The sequence below is a fragment of the Diabrotica virgifera genome, chromosome 9 (genome assembly GCF_917563875.1).
Source record: "Diabrotica virgifera virgifera chromosome 9, PGI_DIABVI_V3a".
NCBI lineage: Eukaryota > Metazoa > Arthropoda > Insecta > Coleoptera > Chrysomelidae > Diabrotica > Diabrotica virgifera.
The window spans coordinates 150,136,359-150,158,326 of record NC_065451.1 but is presented as its reverse complement, the minus strand read 5'-3'; the positions used below and the strand labels follow the sequence as shown (position 1 = coordinate 150,158,326).

Below are 21,968 nucleotides of genomic sequence, written 5' to 3'. Positions count from 1 at the left end.
AAAAAAAGGGGCCAACTTTTTTTTTCAGTGTAACTCGTTTATTTTTGATGCTGTAAACTTTTGTAAAAAACAAATAATAAGCTTTTTTTCGATACTTAAAAAATGTTAATAAGGTTTTCCCGAAAAACGCTTCTTTCTTCGGTGATTTCGCGTTGAATTATTCGATTTGGAATTAGACGAATAAGAACGTATTTTTCATGAGCTATAACTTTGCTTCTACTCAATTTGTAGACTTTACTGGTACACCATTTTTTTCGTTTTTTTATAGGCTACACTTTTGCTAAAAATATTTTTTTCGATATAATATTTACTTTTTGAGTTATTTGGGAAAAACGGTTTGAAAACGTAGTTTTTTTGTCGAAAAATCAACATTTTAAATCACGAATAACTCGAAAAGTATTGACTTACGTAAAAAACTTTATAGAACAAATGTGCTTAAAATAAGTCAATTTATCCATTTCCGGACTTATTTTAAACACGCGTTTTTCATTCCCCGAGAAGGGGTAAATGTCACCCCCTAAATAAAAGCAACCAACGGTACAAATTCAACTTTGAAGTGGAGGGTAAGTAGAACCTAAATCCAAATTTTCATGCAATTCGGAGTTGCCCCTGGAAATTGCACTCCCAAACGGTCATTTATTGGGCATACGACACTTGACAGAAGCTCGAAACAAATGAGAATCGTTGAAAAGCCCTATTGCAAGTTTTTTGACTAATACTTTAGAAGTAAAGTGAATATAAGTGGAAAAAAGGGGTGGACGCATATTATGTGCTGTTAAAAATTGTAAAAAGACCCGTTTGAAATGTAATGAAAGTTTTTTACTTTTCCTATGGATCCAGAAAGGTGAGAAAATTAACAATTACAATAAAATCACAATAAAAATGAACTAGAAATAAACAAACCAAGACACGTTGAATGTTACGAGGAGCACTACCGAATCATTATTTGGGATTTATAATGTATGTACATTGTAAATCATGTTTTGGGAGTGCTCCTTGTAACATTCAATGTATTTTGGTTGGTTTATTTCTAGTGGATCTTTATTGTGATTTTAGTATAGTATTTATGTATTCAGATCTTCGAAGTTGAAATATATATTTAAAAAAAATTTAAGAATTACAGCAGTAAACTTCAATCTAATAATAATTATTTGATAATTCAACTTAAATTGCCATCTGCATTATATTCAGTATTCCTTGTCTTTCGGAAAACCGAAAAAAGACAAATTGCAATTATATGCTTTGCTGTCGCAATTTATTGCTGCACATACTAGATGTGACTTGCCCATTTTGCCTAAAATTAGATAAACAATTTATAATTATTATTAAAAATATTATTAATAATAATTATATTGTATTATTAATAATATATGTATATAATATATTTATTTATGTATAGCACACGATAACTCCACAATAACAACACAACACAAATTAATGACAGTGAATACACAATACACGCTACCACTGAACTTTCTAATGCACACGAGGTGAAATTCCACTGAACAGCACTGCTTCCTCTCAACAAATGGCCGATTCCTCAGACGCAAACGAGTTGCGCGTACTTCTCCCGCCAAAGAGAGTGGGCCTTCTGCTTGTTCTTTATTCTGTGGTCGTGACGTCAAAAAAAGTTTTCCAAACACGTTGTGTCTAGGTACACACTAAAGTCGACTTTACACTACATGATTTATCATGTGATTTGTCATATGATTTTTCCCATGACGAGCCGCATGACAATGCTTATGACAAAACGAGCCGTACAAACAATGCAAAATCATATGACAAATCACACAGTGTAAACATGTAAATTTCACTCCATGACCAAATCATATGACAAATCACATGATAAATCATGTAATGTAAAGTCGACTTTAAATGTACGCAAATAAAAAAGTTAAACTTCATCAAGCTAGTGACTATTTACCGTGGGCAGTGAGAGTGACTGTATATTTTGATACACGCTATTTTGATATGTTTAAGTGTTTGTTTGATAGAAAAATATTTGTTACGACGTTTAATTCTACCTAACTTTTTTATTTGCGTACACGTTACCGTATACCTAGACACAACGTGTTTGGAAAAATTTTGACGTTTTGACGTCACACTATCACGGTCCATTCATAGGGCATTTGACTTTACTGTCAAAATTATATCAATAGGGCTTTTCATTCACAGTCATTTGTTTCGAGCTTCTGTCATATGTTATATAATCCGTGCATATTAATATTATACACGGATTATACATTTGACAGAAGCGCGAAACAAATGACAATCGATGAAAAGCCCTATACGCTCTGAGCTTAGCTCTTGTCGCCCCTAGCGGTTACTAATTCAACTTTCACCGGTAATTTTTAAATTTATTATTTAATTGTTATCGCGTAATATTTACAACGCTAAATAGTAATTAAATTGTAATAGATTTTTTTAACATTTTGCTAATCATTTCTTACTTCGGATACTTTCACAATTATCGTGTAGATGGCGCCAAGATTAATAGAATAATTTATAATTACATATTACAGAACATTAAAAAAATGTAAATTCAGTATTTAAAACGTAAGTATATTTAAAGTAAAAACATATACCACAGCTTTGATCAACTAATATTTTTTATAATTAATGTTTTTAATTTTAATTTTAAATTAATCACTTTGACATTTATGTCAAATTTCCGGTAAACGTTTACAGACTTGTCATTACTGGCGCTCGCGAGTTTATAAATATCCCCTCTACGTACGAGCTCACAGCGTATATGGCAGCCGGGAGGCAAACATATGTTATTCTATCATTTCATGTGTTTTAGATCATTTTAGTTGCGTTTCTTTGCAATTTTGTTTTGTACAAGGATTAGTTTAACATTTTCACTAGAACAATTAATTTAAAAAGGTAATATGCCTCATTTCTATTGTGTATTGAAGTGTGGAATGCAAAGTAATAAAACGTGATAAGTTAAGTTTCGTCGGTTGCCATCGGTACCATGATACCATATCATGATACTATAAAGGTGCGTCCAAACCAAGTTTGCGGTTCGCGAACTATTGCGAGCTGCTCGCTAACTGTAAGCAGCAGTTTCACATAGCAGTTCACTGTTATCACAGCGACTGTTAGGTAGGCGTGGTTTTACTGTCACCTTCTCTTCTTTGTGAATCATACCACTTCGATCGCAGTAGATTGTTATAAGAATTACTGCGATTAGTAGAAATAATTCTACTTTTTCTATCGCAGTAACTTATTTATAAAATAAAAATGGCGAAATCTGACGAAAACCCATTACGCTCTCGGACGAAAACATGTTTTTATTAATTTAAGAGAAAGGATGCAATTGGAAAAATTGCGGGAAAAGGTAAGTATAGATTATAGTAAAGAAACCATAAAAAAAAGATAGCATCCATAAGAGCAACGTATCTACTAGAAAAAAAGAAAATTCATGATAGCCAACCAACCGGAATGAGCACAGATGATTATTTACTGTCCAACAGTGCCATGGTTTTAATGGTTCTGTTAATAAATTATTTTCCATGTCAAAGCCAGGTCTGTTTAATAACGGTGTGTTCACCCAATATCTTTTTTTACTGTATGTTCGTTTCGCCACCGAGGGTGCTTTTTTTCCATAATATTTTTTTTTCTTCAATAGTAATAAATAAGTTGTTACACCGTCTACACCTTTTTTTTTATTCGGCGCCATCTTTAAAAGCTGACTATTTCATTTGGACATACGGGCAGTGAATCAGTAGGTAGCAGTAAAACACATCGCAGTAGATATATCCCCACCGCTAAAAGCCGCTGCGATAACAGTGAACTGCTATGTGAAACTGCCGCTTAAGGGGGTATGTAAACGCCGCAGTCAAAATGGTTGTTGATCATAGGAACTAACGTTTAACAATTTCTTTCAGTAGATGGCAGCACGTATATATATTCGAACATTTTAATAACGACGAATTTTAATTCTATTAACGACGGCGTTGTTGCCATTGCCAAGTACTAAATAGAACTTATGATCGTTACCGATCGATCGGTACCGTTCGCCTTCAATCGTACTTGTATTGTATTTATAGATGAGGGTGTTTAATTATTTACCTGGAAATGGTAAATTCTTACTAATAGATAGCATTGTATAACTAGACAAATTTTTATCTTTTTTTAAACAATGGTAATTGATACAAAACGTTTCATTTGGAAATATTTTATCACTTATTGTATTTAGATTATATTTGTAATATTTGTCTTCAGAAGACAATTATTAATTCTTTACCTGGTCAAAAATATTTATTTTAAATTGATAAAGAAATTTGCAATTGTTTGAAATACAAGTAGTAAATTAGTAAATATATACATTGAATCACGCTTTTTGCTCTAAATTTTAAATAATCGCTTGGATTAACATGAAATTTGGCATACACATAGGTAACATGTCAACCAAGAAAAGTGATAGTGTGCCGATGTAAGATTTTGCCCTGAGGGTGAGTTTTACCCCATCTCGGGGGTGAAAAAATATACGTTCAAAATATATCTGAAAATGGATAAACTGACTAATTCTAAGCAACTTTTGTTCTATAGGATTTTTTCACTAAATTAATATTCGAGTTATTTGCGAGTAAAAAACACGTTTTTAGGTGGCTTTTACAAATAACTCAAAAAGTAAGTATTTTATCCGAAAAAAACATTCTTAACAAAAATATGTAGCTTCTAAAAAAGTATAAAAAAATGGTGTATTACACTTTAATCCCGCGTACCAAAAAACGTTGATTAATAGCAAGCTGAAAATTTGTTAATAGCTTAACGGTGTCTAGTCGAACAAACTTTTATGTACGGGAGGGAACACTGTAACAGGAGAACTTCGTAACAGGGGGTTACGAAAACGTCCCAGGTATTTTGTCGGACAGAACATCCAATTGATTTGTTACCCTTTCATTAAACTCTCACTGCTATTACTATATTACTAACCGACTTGATTACTGTCATTTGTCATGTTCTTCATGTTCCACTCATTAAAATACCCAGTTGGTGATAAACACCAGTCTGATTTTTACATGAAAGTTTAATGAAATGCTAACAAATCAATTGGAAGTTCTGTCCGACAAAATACATGAAACGTTTTCGTAGTCTAACGTTCCAAATTTTTAAGCTGTTCCACAAATAAAACTTCCCCTGTTCCAGTGTTCCCATACATCAAAGTTTGTCCGACTAGACACCGTTAAGCTATTAACAAATTTTCAGCTTGCTATTAATCAACTTTTTTTAGGTACGCGGGATCCAAGTCTATATATGTATGAACTCTATGGACCCAGTTGAAACAAAGTTGTAGCTAATGAAAAATAGTTTCATATCCGCCAAATTTCAAAGTGAATATTTCAACGTGAAATAACCAAAACATGATGCACTTTTTTGGGGAAAACTCATTACAACTTTCTTAAAGTGTTTAAAAAATATTTATTTTTTTAAGTTTGTAGCATTAAAACTAAGCAAATGCTCAAAATATAGTTGGTCCCTTTTTTTTGGTCAAAAACCTCGGGAAAATCACCCCCTAATTATCATCTTAAATCAAATCAATCGTAACTGTAGAATTATTGAGACAATCTTTATTTGGCACTTTATTACAATTATATTTCCAAGCGACCATCCATATTATTAACCTAACTTCTACTACCATCTTGACATCCTGTCGTTCTCCCCAAAGAGGTTCTGTCTCAAGTACCGACTACGTTTCTGAAGGAAACGTATAAGTGGTTGCATACTGAGCTGACTCTACATTCTCCTCTTTTTAAATGAGGTAAGCCACAGAGCTCTCTATGAGAATTCCAGGACCCCAGCAAATATAGAATGAATACATAACATAACATAATATACATAACTTAACAACTATCGTCGGACAAGTAAATTGGCTTTTTAATGTTCCTTTTAGGCCTCAATAACAGATCAGGTTCCTGTACAGGTAAGTGTTCACTTTGGACATCACTTTTATTTGGTGAAGCATTGACTCCACAACTCTGACTCCCATGTATAGTCTCTAAAGTATCAGAGGAATTATTTATATTCTCATTCTCCTTTTCTTTGTGGGAGAAGCCTGGAGTTGCTAAGTCGCTGCCGTCAACAAATTTCTTAGGAACTAACTGGTTACTGGTATCAGGAGTATAGTAAGGTGCCTGGACCAAATGCCATCTGTTACGTCTGAATTGACCACTATTAGTTTGAACAACATAAGAGCGTGGTTCTTCACAAATTTCAATTACCTTTCCATATTGCCTAATATAAATAATCCAGACAGAATCGCCCACATATAAAGGTTGCATATCCTTGGCTCGGTGTCTACTATTATAATTATCTGCTTGTTTTTCCTTATTTTCCCTTTCTCTTAATGACACTCCCCCCTTAACAACCGATTGTTCCAAATTTAATGACAACTGTGGTAGATTAGTTCTTAATTTTCTAGAGAAAAACAGCTCTGCTGGTGAAAGTCCACACCTTAAAGGTGTAGCCCTATAGGCTAAGAGCGCTAAAAATATATCTTCACTATTCTTTTTGAGTAGTTCTTTAGCAGTCTTAACTGCCCATTCAACTAATCCATTGCTCTGTGCAAAGTATGGGCTACTAGTTACATGAATAAAATTATAATTTGAAGCAAATTTCTTAAATAATGTTGAAAATTGTGGTCCATTGCCACTACGCACAATATTGGGAATACCATATCTAGAGAATAAACCTTTCAAGTGATTTATAATAACAATTTCAGTCATGGAACTGAGCTCAAATATTTCAAAATATCTGGAGTAGTAGTCCACGACAATCAAGAACCATTTATCCAGTTTAAAAAGATCTAGCGCTATCTTTTCCCAAGGTCGTGTACATGATTCTTCTTTGTAAAAAGTTTCTTTTATATTTTCACGATTTTCCACACAATTGGGACAATTTCTAATCATTTTTTCTATTTGAGAAGACAGCCCCCGATCCACCACACTGTAGATTTAGCCCTGTCCCTGCACTTGACTACCCCCAGATGACCTGTGTGAATATATTCTAGACATTTAAGTTGTAAAGCTGCTGGTATAATAATTCGAGAACTTTTTAATAACAAATTTTCACAAAATGATATATCATATCTGAATTGAAAATATGGCAAAACATGCACAGGAATTTTAGACTTTTCTGGCCATGAAGTCAACGTATATTGTTTTATTATTTGTAAAACAGGGTCATTGCTTTGTTCCTCGATTATTTGCTTTATAAACCGATCTTTTATGGGTAAATTACGGATTACCGATTTAACATACCCCTCAACTTCAATACCTGTCAACTCATCATTACTAGGTACAGAATTTTTTATGGGACTTCGACTTAGTGCGTCTGACACAACCAACTGTTTTCCTGGGATGTAAACTACTTTATAATTGTAACGCATTAATCTCATCCGAAACCGCTGCAACCTAGGAGATAATTCATCCACATTTTTCGTCTGTAAAATTTGAACAAGGGGTTTTGAGTCTGTTTCAAAAATCAAATCTTTGACCCCTGTTATATAATCAGCAAACTTTTCAGCTGCCCACGTAATTGCCAGGGCTTCTTTTTCTATCTGCGCGTATCGACCCTCTACTTGACTTAATAATCGAGATGAAAATGCCACTATTTCGCGAGATTTATCTAGATTTTCTTGCATCAGACAAGTTCCTATGCCAAAACAACTAGAGTCTGAATTTACAACAATAGTTTTGTTCGCATCAAAATATGATAAATTTGGGGAACTTTCTAAACATTTTTTTAGAGTATTTAGAGCTTGAATTTGAGTAGGTCCCCATAAGAATACTGAGTCCTTTTTTAGAAGAGATGTTAAAGGTTCTAAAATTTCAGATTTGTTTTTAATATATTTACCCGCAAAATTAATCATACCTAATAATCTTAAAAGTTCTGTTTTATTTTCTGGTTCTGGGAATTCTCTAATTGCTCTGACCCGTTCAGGATCTATTTTAACCCCAGAAGTAGTGATGATATGCCCCAAGTACTTGACTGACTTAGCAGCAATGACACATTTGTTTTTATTAAGGGTTATACCTTCACTGTGTAATTTTATTAGAACTTGGTTTAAAATTTCGTCATGTTCTTTGACTGAACTAGCATGGATTAAAATATCATCCATATAAAAGACTACCCCTTTCATACCTGAAAGAATCTTAGAAAACCTAAGTGCAAAATATTCTGGAGAACATGAAATTCCAAAGGGAAGACGTGTTGTTACGGGTTAAAAGTCGCTAAGAAACTAGAAACGATTCTTATAAATAAGATTGTCATAATTTTTGCTTTATTGTCACAAGTACTGGCCTAAACAATTATAAAAATCAGGCTTCTATATTGTCTTGAACATTAGCTGCTATCAAGCCATTTTTAAGTCCGAAATCATATAGAAAATCAGGCATGAAGTAGGCTTTAGGTATACATTGCTACCTGTCTAGTAAGGGTCATCTCTTTGTCTTTACCTGTCTAGTGTCATATCTTGCTCACTTTTGATTTACACTTCATGAGGACAAGTTAGTATTGTCCTATGAAACTCCTTGAGGATATTTAATCAGAAGTAATCCAGATAACTAATTAAGAAATATTCAATTTGATGAAGTTGACGATTGTCTTGCTCAGCAAGGATTTAAAATATCTGGATATTTAGGTCCCCAAGACCTTTCTTTTTGGCCATACGCTATCTTTAAGGCCAACAATTTTTCTTTCTCTCCAATTCATTTTGATGTTGTGAGTTTTTTTGAAACACCCTTGTCCAGGGTCGATATTTATATAACCTGTATATCTGTGAAGTATCCAAGTATATAAATGCAGTACGACATCATCCACGTGTATAACATCGACGAAAAAAACATAAGGTAGGATCAAACCAATACTTCTCTTAAAAGAACGTTGTTTTGCCTGTCTAAGCCACCACACCATACAGCAGTCTGACAAATATCTCGGTTTTGTATTTTTTTTTTTTGTAAATAGTACCTAAATATAATATTACATAGTTTTAAGAATTATAATATGGGTGTACGCTGAAAAGAATATTCTTAGAGGCAAATATAAACTTTAGTTGAGCTTTTTACCTTTTCCTTTTGGGTTTTTTTTATATTTTCAATTAAGATTAATATGAATTATTTTAGTTTTGGTTAATAAGAATAAATAGTTTGTGAATTCTCCGATTTTTTTGATTTCTTATTATTATTTTTTTGTTTGGTAGAAAATAAAACTAGTTATTTACCTTCGCATACCTTCAATAAAAACCGGTAACATCGACGAAGAGTAACAGTGTAAAAAAGTATCGACCAAATGGTGTGATGAATGTAGTTAGCAATTGGCTTTCTGGTTTCAGTTTAATTTGGAAGTAACCACTAGTTGTGTCGAGCTTAGAAAATATTATTGAATTTTTCAGTTGAGCCAAAGTACGCTCTATTTTTGGAAGTGGGAAATAAGCTCTTAATACACTTTGGTTAAGTTTTGTGTAATCTCCGCACAACCTAACAGAGTCACCCTTTGGTACACAAACAATAGGACTTACCCACCTGGTATGTTCTTCAATTGGTTTTATTATACCCAACTGAAGTAGACGGTCTAACTCAACTTTTAACTTGGGCATGAGTGGTAATGGAACTACTCGTGGTACTGACTGAGCAAATGGCTGAACATTAGATTTTAGCTCAAGTTTCATTTCTGTTTTAAATTCCCCAATATCATCAAATATTCCTTGAAATGACTCAGCTATCGTTTCTAATGAGTACTTGCTAGCACTGTAGGTCTCTGATTCTGCCCCAAATGCATTTATATTTTTAGATACTAAGTTATTAATATAACGTGAACTATTTTTATTAATATTAAGCATTTTTAATTTTATAATTCCAGGCCGACCAAGGATAGGCACCTTTAGATTTTTTACAACATATAAAGATTCTGAACACATATTGTCATTATAAGTCAAATTAACATCAATTTTACCCTCAATTTCTAGTTTTTTATTATCAGGGCCCCCTATGGACTCCTGGCAAACATACATTTTATTTTTGTAGAAATCAGACAACATATTTCTAGAGACACAACTTACATCAGCACCTGTATCAACAAGAAAAGGCATAACATATTTATTGTCAACTAAAACTTTTGCAAACCACTGATCTTTATCATTAGTGTAAATGTGTCCTAGATGAAAATCAAAGTTATTTACCTGTAAGTTTTCCATTTCATTTTCTATTCCTACCTCACTTTCAGCACAGTTTTGACCTTCAACTACTCTTACATTCCTGCCGGATCTACATCTAGCTTGCCAATGTCCTTTCTTTCCACATAATCGACAACGACTATCTTTTGCTGGACATCTTTCTCGGCTGTTGCAGCTTGGTACACTACAGTATGTACATTTGTAGTTTTTGTTGGATTTCCCCCATGTGTTCTGTTGTCCATATTTATTTGGTTCTGCTTGTGATTGTGACCAGTAGTTACCTCTGTGTGCATTGACCGTAGCTACTTCTTGTACTCGTTCTTGCCTAAGAATCCTGTTTTGAGAATTCTGCAGCTCAGCTTGACGTACTGTTAATACAGCTTCCCCTAATGTTAGGTTCTTTTGGAGTTGTAACCTCTCACTTACTTTTACATCTAAAACTCCTACTACTATGCGGTCTCTTATTAACTCATCTTTTAGAGCCCCATAACTACAATGCTCTGCCAGGCTATGAAGTGCAGTGATATATGCATCCACCGACTCCCCTGGCTGTTGACTACGTGTGTTGAACTTGAATCGTTCAAATATTACGTTCTTTTGGGGTATAAAATGAGCGTCAAACTTCTCGATAATAATACTATATACTTGCTGTGCGGGTGTTAGATTAAATTGAGTTATAATTTCCTCTGCTTCTGCCCCCATTAGATACACTAGCATATCAATTTTTTCAGCTTCTGGTTTGTTTATAAAACCACTAACCGACATATATCTTTCTAACCTCTTTTTCCACTGATTCCATGATCCTGGAAGGGAGAAATTAAACTCAGAAGGAGCTGATACTGTTGCCATGTTGGCAAGCACATGGCTTCCTGCTTGATTCTCTGCCATCCCTGGAATTATTTAACTCTATTTCTGCTCTTCGAAGAAGGTTCTACTTGCCAAATATTCCTCGGAGTATTTGCAAGTTCGCTGCCACCATGTAGAATTATTGAGACAATCTTTATTTAGCACTTTATTACAATTATATTTCCAAGCGACCATCCATATTATTAACCTAACTTCTACTACACTACCATCTTGACATCCTGTCGTTCTCCCCAAAGAGGTTCTGTCTCAAGTACCGACTACGTTTCTGAAGGAAACGTATAAGTGGTTGCATACTGAGCTGACTCTACAGTAACCACTTTACAAGTTACTTTCTATCTATCTTTGAGCCTTAGGACCGGTATTTTATGTCCTGGTTAGCTAATCGGGGTTTAATCGAGACAGAAAACTACCTCTTAGGGTCTCTTGCGTTGTCCTCCTCCTCCTAAGTGCCTTCTCTATTGAGGTTGGCGATCAATATGGCAAATTTCTCTCTGTTCTGAGCTTGATGGATTAAGTCATTCCCTGTTGTGTGGGTCCAATCTCTGATGTTTCGGAGCCAGGATTTTTTCTTTCTTCCTATACCCCTTTTACCTTCGATTTTGCCTTCTAATATTACCTGAAACTGCTCAAATTTCCTATGGCGCATTATGTGTCCTAGATATGACGTCTTTCTAATTTTGATTGTATTGACCAGATGAGGACGTGTGTTCATTATTTCCAGTACTTCTTCATTTATAGTTTTGCTGGTCCGGCTTATTCTTAGCATTCGGCGGTACATCCACATTTCGAATGAATTCAGTTTGTTGACATCATACTGTTTTAATGTCCAGGTCTCACAGCCATATAGTAATAGAGACCACACATAACACTTTAGTGTTCTCAATCTTATTGTGACTGATAGCTTGGGGTTACAGAGCATTTTAAGCATGTTCATAGGGCCCGGATTACGTACACTCGATACGCATCGTATCCGCCATGTTTTCCCATAGCGCCTTACGGGAAAACATGGCGGATACGATGCGTATCGAGTGTACGTAATCCCTATGCAGATCTTGCTATATTTCAATGCGTCTTCTAATTTTTTTGAGTGGTCTAGTCTAGCTGACTGTTTAGCTCTGTGTCCAGGTATATGAAGCTTTGGGAACTCTAAAGGGTGATACCATTGAGTTGTATGTTGGAATGTCAACACGGGAAGTTTTTTTCCTCGGAAAATTTTACATTTTCATCTCATTTCTAATTCTTCTTCTTCATGTGCCTTGTCCGTTGTGGACGTTGGCTATCATCATAGCAATTTTAATTTTGTTTACAGCGTGTCTATAACTCGATCGATGTTAGTCCAAACCATTGGCGTAAGTTTTGAAGCCATGAGTGTCTTCTTCTTCCGGGTCCACGTTTACTCTCTATTTTACCTTATATTATCAGCTGCAGTATACAATATTTATCGTGTCTCATAATATATGACCGAGATGTTCACGTTTTCGTTTTGTAATTGTGAAAGATATTTCTTTTTGTTTTCCCATTCGGCGCAATACCTCTTCGTTGGTGGTGTGGGTCGTCCAGAATATTTTGAGGATACGTCGGTACACCCACATTTCGAATACCTCTAGCCTTTTCGATAATGTTTCCGTTATTGTCCGGGTCTCTGCTCCATACAACAAGACTGGAAATACATAGCATTTTAGCAGCCATATTTTTAGTGAGACAGATATGTCGCAATGATTGAATATATTTCTCATGTTAAATGTAGCTCTGGCATTTTCAATTCTACATCGTATTTCGGTTGTTTGATCCCGTTTCGAGTTGACGACTGTTCCAAGGTATACATATAATTCTACGTGTTAAATTGGTTTTTTATTTTCAATTGTCTGGCAGGTTGTTGAGTTTTGCTCACCACTGTCCATTTTTGTTTTATTTATGTTGAAGGTTAAATTCTCTTTTTTCACTCGCTCTTTGTAGGTACCCTGTCCATAAGATACTGAAGTTGATCAATACTGCCAGCAACCACAACTGTATCGTCTGCATATCGGTTTATCTAATTATTACTCCAGTAAATTTCAATATTTTTTTTCACTTACGGAAATATTTGACATAAATTAATCAATGACTATACAATATTGTTTTGTCTACAATTTTTTTATTAGGATAAGTCCTCAACAAATACTAATGGGCATTGGCAAGTGTAATGTGTGTAAAAATGTCGATGTCATCGTCTTTACAAAGAGACGCTAATTGTATCCGAACAATGCATTATTTGCGGCCCTATAAAAATTAAATTTGCCAGAAAGTGAATAAAACTGAAATTGTTTTAGATACGCCCCACATAACATACTAGAGCTTATGTTATCTATGTATTATGCCAAAACTAGTATAATCCCCCCAGTAAACACTTTGAGACATTTTGAGCCTCGTTTAACTTTCAACCATTTGTATAACGACACGGTTTCAAGCATAAAAAATGTATATTTGTATTGTTAAGACACTGTGACGTTATACAATAATGATTGAAAGTCAAACAAGGCCCAACATGTGTACTAGGAGGGGGAGGGGCCACTTTTCTAAACAAAACCGCGTGATTCATCGTATATCCATGGTTACAAAACTCGTTTTCAATTGTTTGCAGATTTTCTTAAAATCCGGCAAACGCGCATCTGTCGCCATTTAATACATCACTGCTGCCATCTACTAAATGATACGTGAACTCATCTTCTCATCTATTAAATGACAGCGGAACTAATTTATCACTAGAAAAATGCCAACTTATTGCTGTAATGTGAACAAAATCCCCAGATTGCAGCTTCTAACAATAATTTTTACCTTTAGGTACAGTTAATTTAAAAATTATGGCAGTACGGGCAATGAAATTTTGTTTAAAATAAAGCTTTTTGCATAGTTAATCGTTTCTGATAGTTATTTTCTACCCAAGTTCAAAAATTATTATGCAAAACGAATTTTTACAACAAGTTACTACGTAAGTTATGACATGGACTCCTTTAAGTACAGTTAAAAAAAATATACTGCTTTCTTTGGAAATTTTAACTAGATACTATTAAAGTAGAAAGTCTACAGTTCACGTACATACCCCTAAGTTGAAGATTGGTTTTGAAATAGTGACGGTAACTGTACCTAAAAACTATATAAATTTTAACATTGTGTCATACCACCTTAACGGAACAAGACGTCTAGACCAAAAATTAGAGTGGTTCGCGAACAGTTCTATAGAACAGTACGCTGCGGTTCGCATTGGTTGCATTGCTTTGAGACTGGTTTGCTTCATTATATCTATTTCTACATTCTTCTGCTACTTTCGACCAATTTGTCTTTCCTTTTGATTCATTCATTTTGCATCTTATTTTGTTAACAATCGTCTGATTTAGCCTTTCATTTAAACCGTTTGAGAACGGAGTGTCTACCGCTGTAAGTATTAATTGAATATTTCTGTTATTAAGGTAATTTTTGAATTCAATCGAATTAAAAGCTGGATATTGATCTGTGAGCAAGATGTCTATTGTTTCTTCTTTAGGAATTTTTTCTAAAAGTTTGATGAAGTCTCGAGCGTATTGATTCTTGGAACATAGGATATATGTATAATCTAGTAAAGTGGTCAACTAGTAGATGTAAATATCGTTTTGTTGGTCTTTGACCTTCAAAACCTCCTATTGTGTCCAGTGACATTATTTGAAAGTTTAGTAGCTGGCCTAATTGCGACATAAAGCCATATTTTCTATTTAATCTTGTTTTGTTTTTTATACATATCTGGCAGTTTTTGCATATATTTTTAATATTTTCTGATAGATTCGGTGCAGTATAAAAGGGTTTTATTTTAGATTCTGTTTGATTTATTCCAGTATGACAATATTTTTCATGTATCTTTTTGATTATGGTTTTACTGTAATCTTCAGTTATTGTCCTTTTAATCAGCATTTTTCAGTGCGTAACAAATGATAGGAAAAAGGGTAAGTCCGTGATAATACACATTTATGACATTTATTCTAACATGACATTTTAGTTAAATCTGACAGTTGTCACATTTTATTTTCAATTTGGAATAAAAACAAATTAAATGTGTTTCTTCCATTTATAAAATGGTATTTTCTTTGATTTGTATAGTCTTATAAATTATACAGATTATATTTGTAATATTATTATCTAATTAAAAAAATATATTTTTTTATTATGGCGCCATCTATCGGCAACTAGAATAACTAGAATAAATGTTGTAAATGTCTGTAATAAAGGACGTGCCTTTTTTTCTGTCACATACAATTTAATGCGTTAGAAAGAAATCGAAAAACTGACGCACTGAAAGATGATCATGAGAAAAAGAATATGACTATTTTCTTCCTATTTTTCCACTTTTTTTATAATAAATTCCATCTTCTAAAATCATGTTCTTTTCTAATTTTTTTATTTGCAAATTTTGTGCTTGGTCATATTTTATGTCATGAGTATCAATAATATTTACTGTTCTTAAGTTGTCTTCATGATTTTCATCAACTTCCAACACCGGATTTCTGCTGAGACAATCTGCTTCTGTATTATTTTTTCCTGGAAAATATTTGATTTTACAATTAAATTGTGACAGATAATGTGACATATCGCCTAATTCATGGTCAGGTCTGTTTCTAATATTTAATTTCTCTAAAGGTTTGTGATCTGTATAAACAGTAAAATAGTTTCCAATCAGTCAATGTTGCCAAAACTGTATACTCTATTTTATGGCTAAACATTCTAAAAATATCGGTTTTTTCTTTTTTTGTGATTCATTTATTTTTTTAGAAAAATACGCAACTGGTTTTTCTTCACCATTCTGTTGAATTTGTTTCAAAATTGCTCCTATTCCTATGGCACTGGCATCAGTATAAATAAATATTGGTGCTTGTGGATCATAAATGGCTAGTATGGATCAAGAACTATCGAGACATTAGGAATGTATTTTCCATAAAAATTAATTTTGCCCAAAAATTGTCGTGTCTGTTTTCTATTTTGAGGAATAGCAAAATCTTTTATTGATTTTAAATTGTCATTTAGAGGTGTAATAGTATTCTTCTGTAATATATGTCCTAAATATTTAACAGAATCACTTGCAAACTTACATTTTGTGAATTTTATTTTGAAACCTTCTTCTCGAATAGCCTCCAGCAATTTTTTTAAGTGTGTGATATGTTCATCAAATGTCTTAGAAAAGACCAGAATATCATCAATGAAATTCACTGCAAATCCTATCAGGTCATTTTTTCTTATATTTCCCAAAATCCGTTGAAATATGGCTGGAGATCTTTTAAGTCCGAATGGTAAACAGGTCCATTGGTAATGACCTTCTTGCGTTACAAAGCCAGTTTTGTGTCGGTCTGTAATTTTTAATGGAATAGCCCAAAATGCTGAATTTATATCCAGAGTTATAAAATAATTACAATTTATTGTTTTTATTTTTAAGTCTTCTATGAGCGGAAATGGTTGTGATTGAGGTATAATTATTTTATTTAAATCTCTGAAGTCTATGCATAATCTACTTTTTTCCTTCGTCCCTTTTAAAAGCTAATGTAACAGGTGCCGCAAACGGACTGTAAGATTCCTCAATCAATTCATGTTTTAAAAGTTGTGAGATTTGATTTTCTATTTCTATCTTGTCTTGAACTGAACATCTATATGGTCTTTTATAGCAATATTTTTCAATTTGCAAATCTATACAGGCTTCATATTTCTTCACTTTGCCAGTGTCATATTTATTTTTAGCAAAAATTTCAATGTAACCATCCAATAATATGTTTATCTGTTCTCTTTGATCAGTATTTAAGTGCTCTGTATCTATATTAAATTTGTTTGTATATATACCTTCATTAAAATTTACTGCATATTCTTTTTCTTCTATATTTATTTCCATATTTTCAGTTTGTTCATCTTCAAACATATTTTTACTACTTATTTTGGAATTATCTGTATTTTGTATTTGGATATTTAAATTCTCATCATGAGTCAACCCAAATTTTTGTATTGAATCTAATCCTAGTATTAGATCATACTTAAAGTTTTCATTTTCATAGATAAATGCATGTATTTTCTTCTTTTTATGTAACAACTCTGCATCCAACATAATCAATCCTTTAATACCTCCTCCACTTAGTGTTTTTTAAACACTTTTATTTAGTTCAATAGTTTGCGTCAAATCTTTAGAAGTTAATTTGAGTGCCTTTTCTCCAATGCAAATGAATGAAAATTTGCATACATACGCATTCGCGGGAACAATACACGAATAATCAATCAAAATTTTTTTATGTTTATTAATTGTTTAAATAAAAAAAAACGATTTTAATGGAAAATGCTTAAATTCTCTTGTTTTTTACAATGTAAAAACTTGAAACTTTTACGGATTGTAGCTAATGATATGGACCATACATAATTTTACTTTTTACGTTAATTGTTTACGTTATGCTTCATAAATAAACAATAAAGTTTCAAATTTTTTGCCGATTCCGACTACTTTTCATGTTAGTACATCATATGTTTTATACATATTTTAAGAAACATGACGATATATTTTAATGTTTGAAAAGTGTAAGACTAAAAAGTAAAAAATCAAAAAATATGAAAAAATTTTTTTTAAGAAACGCTTTTCTTTAGTTACGAGTGACTAAAATTAAAAATATTTTAAAAAAATCAACTAAAAAGCAAAAAATAAAAAAAAAATGAAAAAATCTAACACATTTGTTAAAGAAAAGCGTAGGGCGAAAACCGCTTATTCGATGAAGACGCGCCACGCTTTTCTTTGACGAATGTGTTAGATTTTTTAATTTTTTTTTTATTTTTTGCTTTGTGGTTGATTTTTTTAATTTTAGTCACTCGTAACTAAAGAAAAGCGTTTCTTAAAAATTTTTTTTTCATATTTTTTTATTATTGCGTCATAACAATAATTACGTTTCATATTCGTCACCTGAACTAATTTTGAATTTATTAATGTTATTCGTGAAACAGGATCATATAGCCACTTGGCTTCTAATTTATCATTTAACATCACTGAAATCTCAATTAGTGGAGGGAATTTTAGTTTTGTGAATCTTCATTACTCAGTTCAACTTCTAATATTGAATTAGAATTTACGTTTTTATCATCTGTCATTTCTTTTTCATAGTTGTTATACCAGCAAACATTCTCTATATGAAATCTATTTAATTTTCCTTTCTTCTCATAAATTCTACACGATTTTTTCAATTAGTTTTATTTCTTAGTTATTGTATTTATTTCCAGTGCTTAAGTTTTTCTTTGTGTAGTTTTTTCTTGTTAAATTTTCTAGCCCTCTTATGCAGTTAAATAAGTCATTTGCATATTTAAGACTTTCTCTGTCTATTCTACCCGTTATGTAGTTTGGTAGACCGGTGGCAATCAAATAAGTCAGGGTCGGTATATCTATGGATTTGTTTACGTACCTTATTGGTGACCAGCCTTTATCAGCAAATGTTTCACTTAAACTTTTTTTTCATACAGACCAATCAGAATCTATAGTATGTTTGATAATCATTGAAGTGCACCAATCTACATCAGTATCTTCTAATAGTAATATTAGAATTTCTATTTTTTGTATATCTGTATCTATTTCTAATCGTGTACATTCACTTTTAAAGTTATATAACCATTGTTTAACATTTGTTATATTTCTTGAAAACTTCTCTATTGAAAATTCTTCTACTAATCTCATCTTTTTTTTGTTTCTTTATCAATGTTGGTTCTGTCGATAATAACTCATGATTTTGTTCAAATTTTTCAAGTAAAAACCCATCAAATTGTATGTCATTATCTAAATATGTTGATTTCATTTCCTTGGTTAATGTTATCCAAACTTGTCTCTTGTCGTGTCTTTTCTGTACGGATTTTTTATTTTACCAAATATTTCATGTTTTAATATTTCTTTGTGTAGATGCACTGATTGATACTCTATAGGAACAATAAAAGTTTGGTTTTCTGTATCCGTAATGGAGGTTATGGCATAAATATTTGTCTTGTTATCATCTGGTTTAGCTTTCATAATAAATTCAAATCGTAATTTCTCCATTGTGTAGGTGTACAATTTTAATTCTTGCACGTGTATTCGATTTGTCGATTTATAAGATTTTGGATTTTCCTCAAAGCAAAACACAATGTGATTCTCGTCTAAAAACAAAGTTTATTTAATTTTCACATAACTAATATCAACTGATAAAATACTAACCTAAAAACAAAGAATCGACAAATAAATGTTCATGCTTTACAATTATTATAAAAACTTAAATCGTCTGTTGAACTTCTAAAAACTTTTAAAATTAAAGCCAATTCATTTATATGATTCCAGACCTGATCGTGTTACCAGCAACTGGTTTTATAAACAGCTCTGAAATAATATTAGTAAAAATCGATAATTAACAAGTTAAAATTACTACTAAAGTGATAATAGTGATTATTTAAGTGCAGGAAATCATACGTGAGTAAAGAAAACTCTCATTTTGTTTGATTGCATGATAATAAACTGACCATTGTTCTGACTAACCTAACAATTTGGTTAGAATAAAAAGAGCAATTATCAAAATCTGGTTGTTCGTCAACTTTTAAATAAAACAGGTCCGTACTCAGCCAAATTAATGAAACCGAAAAATCGAAAACGACCAAAATGAATAATAATAACAGAAATGGTATTATTGATACTGATAACTCACCAAACACTAAAAAATATTCCACAGCATTGACTCATTCACCAATAACTTTTCCAAGCAAAGAACAGGGAATTATCTTTTCTGCAATAGAGGGCCTCAAACTACAAGATTACTTATTAGAACTCGGACCAATTGTAGATCCAAAAAATATTATATTTTCATCCAAGATTTCAAACAACCGTGTTTGTGTATACTTATCAAGTAAATCAGTGGTAGACAAATTTTTAAAAGAACATAATTCTATTAAAATTAATAACACAGTAATACCAGTAAGAAAGCTAGTTACCCCATCACAAAGACTTGTTCTATCCAACGTAAGTCCCACAATTCCACATAATTTATTGGAAACCAAGTTAAAAACTATTGGATTACAGCTAATGTCACCTATCACATTCTTACGAATTGGAGCACCTGATCCAGCGTATAGTCACATACTTAGTTTTCGAAGGCAGGTGTACATATCTCCTCCAGAAGATAATTTCCAAATTCCCGAAGTATTAGAAATTTATCATGACTTAACATATCACATATATCTTCCAACAGATACATTATGCTATAAGTGCAAACAAACAGGTCATTTGGCATCACGATGTGCCAGCCTCCAACTCCAAGCTCCTACTTCTCCATATACTAAATCACAACAACAAAGTTCCTCTCTAGACAATCCCTCAGACAGCAATAATTCAAGTGAGTCTATATCAAATACTACTAACCTTGAAATGATATGTGAACAAACACCAATTACTCCTATACTCAATGAGCCTAATCACGACATACCCACTTCTTTTGAAGTTCAAACAACTTCAATAACTAATCCTATGACCTCTAAACGAAATGCAACATCTAGTCCAGAAGATACACCAGATATTACTAATTCCTCAGAAGCAAACTCTTACTTTCCAAAACCTGTCCCAAAAGCTCCAAAGAAAAAGTTGAAGTCGGAAGGCAAACCCTCATTAGAATTTCGAGAACTGCCCCAAAACATAATCAATTTCATTGACAACCACAATCCTAAGTTCCTACTCGATAGTCAACAATTCACTGATCTGTTAGAGAATACTCACGGTAGTAATGATGCATTAAGCAATGTTAAAGACTATACCGAAAATATTCCATCTCTTATAGATATGATAAATGCAATACATTCGCAGACTGAAGATCGAAAAATGAAAATCAAATGTACTAGACTAACTAAAAAATTAACTAAACAAGTGCTCCGACTTTCTGTTTCATCTGACTTCGACAGTGATGTATCTCAAAACTAATTATTTAAATAAAAATATTACAGTGGAATTTAAACAGTTTTCACACCCGCCTACCCTTATTTCAGGTTTTAATTAGGAAATATTCTCCTGATATTATATGTCTTCAAGAAACTAATTTTAAAGACAACAATGTGTGTGACTTGAAGTCATATAATGTCTACTATCAAAATAGAGAGACAAACCATGCCAGTGGTGGTGTTGCAATATATACTAAAACCGATTTACAAGTACACAGAATCACAATTAATACAAACTTAGAAGCAATAGCAGTAACAGTAACAACAGGTACTAATCAAAAAATGAACATATGTAATATTTATATTCCCCCGAACCATAATATCCAAGGAAATGAACTTTCCGACTTAATTATGCAAATTCCATCACCAAAATTAATTCTTGGTGACTTTAATAGCCATAATCTCCTATGGGGTTCCGAAAAAACTACTAAAAATGGAAAGTTATTAGCAAACATAATCAATAGCCTGAATTTAACAATAATGAACGATGGAGCTAAAACTCGTTTCGACGCAGCTTCTGGAAATTTTTCAGCAATTGACTTATCTATTTCTGACCCATCGACGTTACTAAATCACACATGGCAAACCGTAGACGATTTATATAAACCGTATAAAAAAAATTTCCAACCCCACAACAAAAACCAATCCTTTTCAAAAGTGGAAAATTAAGCAAGCCAACTGGAACATCTTTAAAACAAAAATTACCGAAAAAATATCAAATATCCCTATAAGTGAAGAAGACATAAACTTAACTTTAAAATTGTTTAATAACTTAATCACTGAAGCCGCCACAATTGCAATGGGAAAAACAAAGTACATAGCAAAAAACAAAGTTGTCCCCTGGTGGAATGAAGAGTGTGAATTGGCAATAAAGCAAAGTAAAAAAGCATTAAATACTTTCAAAAGACATAAAACTAATGAGAACTTGATAGAGCTAAGGAAAAAAAGGGTATATGCAAAA

At 32.6% G+C, this 21,968-nt stretch overlaps 1 protein-coding gene across 1 annotated transcript in view; it reads right to left on the bottom strand.

Annotated features, from left to right (window-relative positions):
* Nucleotides 1–21,968, bottom strand: part of LOC126892323 (zinc finger protein 665-like) — a 241,185-nt gene that overhangs the window by 71,179 nt on the left and 148,038 nt on the right. The gene's annotated exons all lie outside the window — the stretch shown is intronic.